We start from the raw sequence: 9,676 nt of genomic DNA on the forward strand, positions 1-9,676 counted from the left end.
GAGGTCGATGGGCAACCACTGGAGTTGTTTAAGAAGGGGAGTGACATGCCCAGATCGTTTCTGCAGGAAGATGAGCCGGGCAGCGGAGTGAAGAATAGACCGGAGCGGGGCGAGAGAGGAGGAAGGGAGGTCAGAGAGAAGGCTGACACGGTAGTCTAGCCGGGATATAACGAGAGCCCGTAACAGTAAGGTAGCCGTTTGGGTGGAGAGGAAAGGGCGGATCTTGGCGATATTGTAGAGGTGAAACCGGCAGGTCTCGGTAACGGACAGGATGTGTGGGGTGAACGAGAGGGACGAGTCAAGGATGACACCGAGATCGCGGGCCCAAGAGATGGGAAGGATGGTCGTGCCATCCACGGTGATAGAGAAGTCTGGGAGAGGACCGGGTTTGGGAGGGAAGATGAGGAGCTCAGTCTCACTCATGTTGAGTTTTAGGTGGCGGGCCGACATCCAGGTGGAGACGTCCCGGAGGCGGGAGGAGATGCGAGCCTGAAGGGAGGGGGAGAGGACAGGGGCGGAGATGTAGATCTGCGTGTCATCTGCGTAGAGATGGTAGTCAAAGCCGTGAGAGCGAATGAGTTCACCGAGGGAGTGAGTGTAAATGGAGAACAGAAGAGGGCCGAGAACTGACCCTTGAGGAACTCCAACAGTTAAAGGATGGGAGGGGGAGGAGGCTCCAGCGAAGGAGACCGAGAATGACCGGCCAGAGAGGTAAGAGGAGAACCGGGAGAGGACAGAGTCCGTGAAGCCAAGGTGAGATAAGGTATGGAGGAGGAGGGGATGATCGACAGTGTCAAAGGCAGCAGAGAGGTCAAGGAGGATCAGAATGGAGTAGGAGCCATTGGATTTGGCAAGAAGGAGGTCATGGGTGACCTTAGAGAGAGCAGTCTCGGTAGAGTGGAGGGGACGGAAGCCAGATTGGAGGGGGTCTAGGAGAGAATGGGAGTTAAGGAATTCTAAGCATCGATTGTAGATGACTCATTCTAGGATTTTGGAAAGGAAGGGTAGTAGGGAGATAGGACGATAACTGGAGGGGGAAGTGGGGTCAAGAGCGGGTTTTTTTAGGATGGGGGAGACGTGGGCATGTTTGAAGGCAGAGGGGAAGGAGCCCTTGGAGATTGAGTGGTTAAAAATAGAAGTTAAGGAAGGTAGGAGGGCAGGGGCGATGGTTTTAAGAAGGTGAGAGGGAATGGGGTCCGAGGCGCAGGTGGAGGGGGTGGCACTTGCGAGGAGGGAGGAGATCTCCTCTGAGGATACTGCAGGGAAGGATGGGAAAGTGGGGGGGTGGTTGGTGGGGGGGAGGGGAGAGGTGGAGGGGTGACTCTGGGGAGCTCAGACCTGATCGTGTTGATTTTCGTGAGGAAATAGGTGGCCAGATCATTGGGGGGTGAGAGATGGGGGAGGGGGAGGAACAGGGGGCCTAAGGAGAGAGTTAAAGGTCCTTTTCGGAATGACGTCTTTCTCCTCACTTGACTCTTGCACAGTTATATCTGTCCAGAGGGGTTCCTTTTTAGGGCATCATGCATATAATAATGAATATTATTCAGAGCTAGCTGGGTAAATACCTTTCTTCATCATCTTGGAGACTTATTCCACAATGGACATCCCTTTGACTGGCTTGAATGTGATCTTAAGGAGCGATGAATGTAATATCTGTGCCCTTGATTTGGCATCTCAAGGTTTGCTAAGAATATGGAAATGAAGAGCTTATGGACTACCCCTCCTTTAGAATCATTTTTAGAGATGAGTAGATTATATGACAACTCTAGCAAATGCACTAATTTCCCATTCTATTTATGCTTTGCTTTATTTCATTTGAGAATGAACCTTGGATGACTATTCCATTACAAAATCAATGTCAAACAACATCCACTCTTTTTTCTTAATGCTCTTTAATGTTAGGTTGGCTATCTAATTTTCTTTTAGAGCTTTACCTGATTTACTATTTGTATTTCATGTCGTGAATGTGCACAGATATTCTTCCTATTTTAGCTCTATCCACAAATTACCTCCAGTAATTCAGAGTATGTTGGTTTGGGCAGTGTCTGTAGGGTAACCACAAATTCATTACTGAGCCTAGGGCTTTCGGTCAGTTTTTCTTTTTCCAGAAATTTTTATCCTTCTGAGACCTGTCACTTGCCAAGCTGCCGGTGAGAGCGCAGTCCCCACTTGCGTCAATCAATTAATCAGTTGCACTTATTGAACACTTACTGTGTGCAGAGTACACAGAGTACTCTGTACTAATTGCTTGGGAGAGCACAATACCAACAACAAGCTTACAGTCTAGTAGAGGGGGAGACAGACATAAATAGAAGTGAAGAAATTATGCATATGTTATAAGCGCTGTGGGGCTGAGAGAAGGGTGAATAAAGAGTGCCAATCCAAGTGTAATCTCCCAGGAAATGGTAAGCAGAGAAAGAGGTGGGACTTTAGGAGTCTTTCCCACTACAGTCTGGGTCCTCCAGTTCGGGAAGAGGTCAGGCCAGATGGCCAAATCCTTTGTTGTTCCCCTTATGGACGGACGGTTCATAGTTTACTGTACCTGGTGGTGGAAAGGGGGTGGGGGAGTGAGATTATGAGTCTCACCCCCTAAACCTTTCTTCCCTCTCTGTCCCAGCACTTTGATATTGTGAAGGGTGATGGAAAAATGAGTGGGCAGGACCAGACTATCTTTTCAGAGGACACTGAAAAGAGTGGGGAAGGGAAGGGACATGAAAGGCCACAGAATCGAAGTGGTCCAGTTAGCCCCGAGAAAGTGCAAGTCACCTTGGAATGATCTATTTCACTGCCCCTGGAGCATTAAGGACTGTTTGCTGAGAGAGAGGCACTGGGATTTGAGGCCCTCAAGTTTTCCTTGGGCCTGACTACAGTGATCCCTGCAGCGCCCCTGAATTTTGGGCAACGATACATGAACGCAGCATCACCTGCGTTACCCTGGGCCTGACGCGTTTCACGATGGTGTCCTAGCTGCCATGTAGCTGAACCTTGCCTATTTAGAGTGACCTCAGACGTTGCCCTGGGGAAGTCCCAGAACCCTCCATTTACTCCAGAGCCTGCGTCTTCCCCTCCCAGGCCAGAGTGGAGTCTGGCCCAGCTTCTGAGATGCCAAAATTGGTGGCAGGAGTCATGGTGGATGAAGGGTCGGGGCTGAAAATTTTAAAAAGACATACAATCATTCACTCCAATTAGGAAACCAGTCATGGACAGTCCAGCTGAAAACTGAACTGTCTAGTTTAAAATTGGTCATCTGATACCCTCCCCCTGACTCACCCCTTATTTTTTCTCCATATTGCCACTCGGGTCAGGCGACTTGGATTCTAATCCCAACTCTGATACCCTGGAGTCCTCTACCTGAAAAAAGAGTGACACCCCGTAGTTTCTCCCCCTACCACATTTTCCTTAAGAGAAAGAATATATGTCTGCTGGAGAGACCCTCATCTCTGCTGTACAGTCTTAGACAAGTCACTTAACTTTTCTAGTTTGTAAGCTCCTCGTGGGCTGGGATGTGAATAGCTGCTCTGTTGTATACTCTCCCAAGTGCTTAGTAAAATGCTCTGAGCACAGTAAATGCTCGACAGATACCACTGATTGATTTGCTTTTCTGTTCCCGAATTCCCTCATCTCTAAAATTGGGATTAAATGCCTGTTATCCCTCCAACATGTGAGACAGAGACTGTATCTGTTAGTAGTGTGCTTGGCAGATAGTAAGCACTTAACGAATGCCGTTACTGTTATTATGCCGTTATTGTTATTATGCCCCTCACATACGTCCTGTCTCTGGCCCGGAACTACCTCCCTCTTCATATCTGACAGATTTTTCACTCTCCCCACCTTCAAAGTCTTATTAAAATCATATCTCCTCCAAGAGGCCTTCCCTAACTAAGCCCTCATTTCCTCTTGCCCCACTCCCTCTACATCATCCTTGTACTAGGATTTGCTTCCTTTATTCACCCTTCCCTCAGCCCCATTGCACTTATGTACATATCTGTAATTCAATTTGTTTATATTAATGTCTGTCTCCCCATCTGGACTGTAAGCTTGTTACGGGCAGGGAACTTGTCCACCAACTCTGTTATATCCTCTTCTCCCAATCACTTAATACAGTGCTAGGCACACAGTAAGCACTCAGTAAATAGGACTGTTTAATATTATTATTCACACGCACTGTAATAGTACATGCCCGTTCATCCTCTCTCTGTCCTGTTTTGGACACGTTTAATTTGTGTTGGCAGGACGTCCAAATGGAGATGTCCTGAAGCCAAAAGGAAATGCAGGACTGCAGAGAAAGAGAGAGATCAGGGCTGGAGAGAGCGATTTGGGAATCACCCGCATAGCGATGGTAGCTTGGTGTGGGAGGAGCAGCATCGTGTAGTTTAGAGAGCATGGGCCTGGGAATTAGGCCATGGGTTCTAATCCCCGCTCCACCACTTGCCTGCTGGGTCATCTTGGACAGCTCATTTCCCTTCTCTGTCCTCAGTTCCCTCATCTGTAAAATGGGGATTGAGGCTGTGAGCTCCACTTGGGCCAGGGACTGTGTCCAACCCGATTTGCTTGTGTCCACCGCAGCATGTAGTACAGTGTCTGATACACAGTAAGTGCTTAACAGATACCACAATTGTTATTATTATTATTGAAGCCTTGGGAGCAAACGAGTTCTCCGAGGGAGTGAGTGTGGCAGCTGTGCTAAATGCTACAAATACCTAAGGACAAGGTATGAAGTAGGTGTTGTCACGGTGACCCTAATTCACTCTGGTTGACCACTGAGGGAGGGAGGGGACAAAGGAAGTTTGTTGATATCAAGAGCATCATTTTCCTCTTACTCTGCACCCTCCCCCCCCTTCCTCTCCCTCCTTCCTCTCCTCCCCCTTCTCCTCCTCCTCTTCTTCCCTTGACCCATCTTTGGGAGGAGAGGACGGCGGGGGGAGAATTTATGTACCATAGGCACCAAAATGGCTGGACCCCACTGTGGCCTGCCCTCACTGAAGTTCTCTAATTATCTCCCGAAAGCATGACACCTCTGTGGTCTCTTCTGCCCCACTTAAGCCTCCCTGTAGCTCATTGTCTTTAAGAGAAAGATTGTAGGTCTGCCAGAAGGACCCTCACTCCTGACCTCCCTGTGGAGATTGCCAGCAAAGATGCCAATTATGAGGCCCACTTTTATGATTTTTGGCTTCAGAACATCAAATTCATTCAAATAGCCCTTAGGGTGAATCTCGAATGCCAACTCAACTAAAAACAATTTTTACAGCCAAGTGATAATGCTCTGAAGAACAGCTTTTAGACCTGAAATGCTGACATGACCCTAACCGTTAGTGGAATTGATAGAACTCACAACACGGAAATGCCTTGTTTAACTTTCTTTAGTTGTTGAGGGGCTGATCTTGCTTATCCAGCTGTGTGTTGGAATGGTTCTGCCTGAAGTCCGGTGTGTGTTCAATATTGTAGTCTTTACTCTCTGAGCAGTTTTACTGCCTTTTTTAGAAAAATGTACTGTCAGATTCAGAAAAACATATTTCAGGTGTGTGGATCTCGTGGTGACAGACCGAATGGGGGATAGATATACTCATTGCGGTCGGGGACACGTCTACTGACTCTATCGTGTCGTACTCTTCCAAGCTCTTAATACCGTGCTGTGTACACGGTAAGTGCCAAACACATACCATTGGTTGATAGGACATTCTGCATATCCGCTGTCAAATTCAGATGGGCTCTGGGGAATGTAGACTAACCAATGAATTAAAGATCATTCCCAGATTAAGATGTTCAAGATGAGGAAATGGAGGCAGAGAAAGACGCAGTGATTTAAAGCCACTCACATGTGCAGGAAATAATTGGCAGTAGTCACAAATAGCTTTTGAATGAATTCTCGTTGGGTGAAATGCGCTGCCCCAGCAGCAGAGTGTAGCGCTCATCACAAAGTCAAAGCTTAATAGCACAGAATCAAATCAAAGCTGATTAGAACTGATTAGAATTTGAACCCATGAAACACTGACCTCAGGACTCGAGACTCCCAGCACGAACCCACAGACGATGGAAGGACTATTAAGACAACTTGGCGTCAAACCCAGGGGGTGATTGAGTAGAGTGGTACTGTGCATCTTTCTACCCTGAGAGTCCTTCCACCAGTCAGTGGAGAGCATCTGGCCAAGGCTTCCTCCATCCCTCCAGCGCAAATTGACTCTCAAAATTCCTGCTTCAACCTCCTGCTCATTTCATTCCACTTGCTCCCATATACATCTTGTAGACCAGTGGCCTTCGAGACACTAGATTGGCCTATTCTTGGCCAGAGCGTGCTTTCCCTCCATCGCCGCACATAATGTCAATTAATTCTAATGGAACTAGGATCCACTTACCAAAGAACAAATATAGCCCTCATAAGGAAGATCCAAGTGAAGTAAATATGTCGCTTGTCAGGAGAAATGACTCTATTAATAAACAGTCACATTTTGGAAACACACTGTAAGTACAATAGGAACTGCCACCACCAAAGGATTATTGAAGGTTTCTCTGGTAAACTGATTGCAACTGCTCCTGCCAGTCACTGTGATTGATGATAGCATAAATACAGATTGAAGCACACTTCAGACGAATAGCCCTGTCTGAAGACTTGCTGTAAAAAAAAGCAAAACAACTCTTGGGAAGTAATTTAAGACTTAACCCCCAGAGAATCCTGAAAGGGTTTCTGAAGACTCTTGGAAATATACGATCCAGACAAGGGAGTGAAATAAGAAAAAATGAGGCCCAAGCACTGTTGTTGAACAATAAAAATAGTGGAAATTATGCAGTTGACAGGGTTGAACGTTAAAAAGAGAAAGTTAAGCAAATTTCTGCCAGAGTATTTTGACATGGTGCTTCGGAGAGCTAGTGAGGACCAGAGAAGAGATCCTCCGGTTGACAGACGTGGCTTCTGTGTCCTCAGTCAATCAGCCAATCGTTAGAGCTCATCGAGCACCAGATGTGGGCAGAGCACTGTTAAGTGTCTGGGAGAGTACGATAGAATTAGTAGTCACGGTCCCTCCTTTCCAGGGAGCCTGCAAGCTAGCAGGGGAAATAAACATTAGAATACTTTCCAGGAAAGAGGAAGTTGGAGAAAAACAGAGTTCAGGAGTTAGTGCTTAAATAATGGGGTCTTGAAATACACACATGAATGCTATGGGGGCGGGGGGCAGGGCTGAAGTACTCTAGTGGCACTGAAGTGGCTGTTGGGAGAGATATAAGCAGAGGAGAGGAGAAATTAGGGAAGAATTTCTAGAGGATGTGTGATTTCAGCAGGACTGAAAATGGGGACAGCCGAGGTGGATCACATGTGAAAGGGGAGAAGGTTTCATATAGGAAGAAAGCTAGAAGCACGAGATCATTGGTGGGAGAGTTGAGAATGAAATACATGGAATAGATTAGCTGAAGAGTGAAAAGTACAACCTGGGGTGTAGTGGGAGTAGAGAGTGGATACGTAGGAAGGAGAGAGCTGATTGAGTGCCATGAACCCAAGGGATAGGAGTTAATTCTTGATGTGGAGATAAATGATTAACCATTCAAAGCTCTTGAGGAAGTGGGAGATGTGGGCAGATGACTTTAGAAAGATGATCTGGGCAGAGAAGTGAAGTTTGGATCCAACTGGGGAGAGAGTGGAGGCAGGGAGACCAGAGAGAAAGCTAAGCTGGAATTCCAGCTGGAATTTGACTGTGCCTGGACAAGAGAATGGTCATATGGAAAAGAGGAGTTGGATCTTGGAACTGTGGAGGAAAAGGATATCCTGGTGGCAGGAGGAGAAGTGAGATTGCTGAGAGGAAGAAAGGTTGGGGTTAGCGAAGTAGTTCTGTGAATCATCTGTGTAGAGGAGCTAGTCGAAGCTGTGGAAGTGTAAAGAGAGAAGAGATAGGGTCCTAGATTGGAGCCCTTAGGGGACATCCACTTTTAGGGGTGCTGGATAGAGATGGAGCTGGAAAAATAGACTAAAATGATTTTAAAAGGGTGTTAAGAGGAGAATCGGAAGAGAAATATCTGTCAATCTAAGGTTAGAGAGTGTTTTAAGGAAAAGGGGGTGGTCCACAATGTTGCAGCTGCCAAATGGTTGAAGAGGATGGGGATAAAGTAGATAGAGGACATTAGGCTAGGCAAGGAAGATGGGTCACTTGGGAGCGAGGGATCTCTCTGACTAGAAAAGGGCAAAAGTCTGATCGTAGAGGGTCGAGAAAGGAATCGGAAGAGAGGAATTAGAGGGGGTAGAGTAGATGCAACCTCTTTTGAACAGCTTGGGCTATAATGGAGGCGGGAGAGAGGCGATAGTTGGAGGGTGCAGTGGGATTCAGAGGTGGCTTTTTAGGGGAGATGGGAGCATGTTTGAAGGCAGAGAGGGGTGGCGGCCATCACAGAGTGGCCAGTTGAAGATGACAATCAAGAAGAGCCAGAGTACCGCAAAGTGTTTTTAGAAGATGTGAAAGGATGGGATTGGAGACACGGGTAGATTTTTTGAAAGCCCGGCCAAGAAGGGCAAGAGAGAGGTGATGGAGTGGGAGAGAACTTGGGGAAGCTCAGCTCGATGATGCTGATTTTTGTCAGCCGAGTATTTAAGAAGGTCATCTGGTGTGAGAGAGGGGAGTCTATCTTCCTGATTTCCCATCATTATGAAAAGGCGAACGGTAGTGCTTGCCACCCACCTACCTCACAAGGCCATCGTCGGGACGAATGGTTTATTTTTAATAAAACCCTCTGAATGGGAAGTGCAAATTGTCATTATTATCCATCTGCCGTAATGAAACAGCCCGAGGATCATTCCAACCCCATGATTCTCTGCTGCTAACTGTTTCCATCTCAGGGTATTATGTTAAACATTAAGCCATTGAAATTCGTTCTTGGAAGTTACTTGCCTTTGAGAAGTGTCTCTGTAACGATCTTCTCTTTGCCAGAGATAATACTTTTCATTTGGCAAATAGCTGGCTGAAACCTCAGTTCTGGAAATTGCAGCTCTGCAAGGGAGTATTTTTGGACCTGTCAGGCTATTGTAACTACATCATTTCCTGAGCTGAGAGGTTTGTTTGTGCTTGCTTCCCCGTCCAAGAGATCTCTGCTAACCTGGTGCCGGCCCTCGATTTGGGGCTGTTTATATGATTATGAGCTTTCACTTCCCGACCTGTCTGATGTGCTGGCGGGTCTTGAATAATATGGATCTTTTCAGTCTTTCCTGGGAAGGGGGGGGTTTATACAGACCATCGTAGGGAATTGTTAGCTGGCATTGAGCTGTTTTAGAATTCCGCATATGGTTTTTTTCCTCCCCCCTGTCTCTTTTGCACTTGTACTACGGACTGTTAAGGACAGAAAAGTCTAATCACGTCATCACGCTCATTGTCGTTATCCCGTTGAAAAAAGTGTTGAGTGTGCCTTGATGCCGTGCTAAGAACGGAATAAAGGGTAAGCAGACACCGTCTCTTCCCTGTAGCAGCTTTCGGCTTAGGTAGGCAATAACCCATGTTGCCGGCTGTATAAAAGCCAGGTAAACAAGTGCCAAATATAAAGTAAATACAGGCATCTCTCTCATGCTATAGCTGTGATATTTTCTCTGATGACACAGATGTATCATGAACAGCTGTTTTTATGGGGTATCTTTTCACATGGGTTTACATACAATTTATTAGATTTCTTTCCTGATTAGTAGCTCTAGACTGTAAGTTTTTTATGG

The sequence above is a fragment of the Ornithorhynchus anatinus genome, chromosome 6, assembly GCF_004115215.2.
Source record: "Ornithorhynchus anatinus isolate Pmale09 chromosome 6, mOrnAna1.pri.v4, whole genome shotgun sequence".
NCBI classification, from domain to species: domain Eukaryota; kingdom Metazoa; phylum Chordata; class Mammalia; order Monotremata; family Ornithorhynchidae; genus Ornithorhynchus; species Ornithorhynchus anatinus.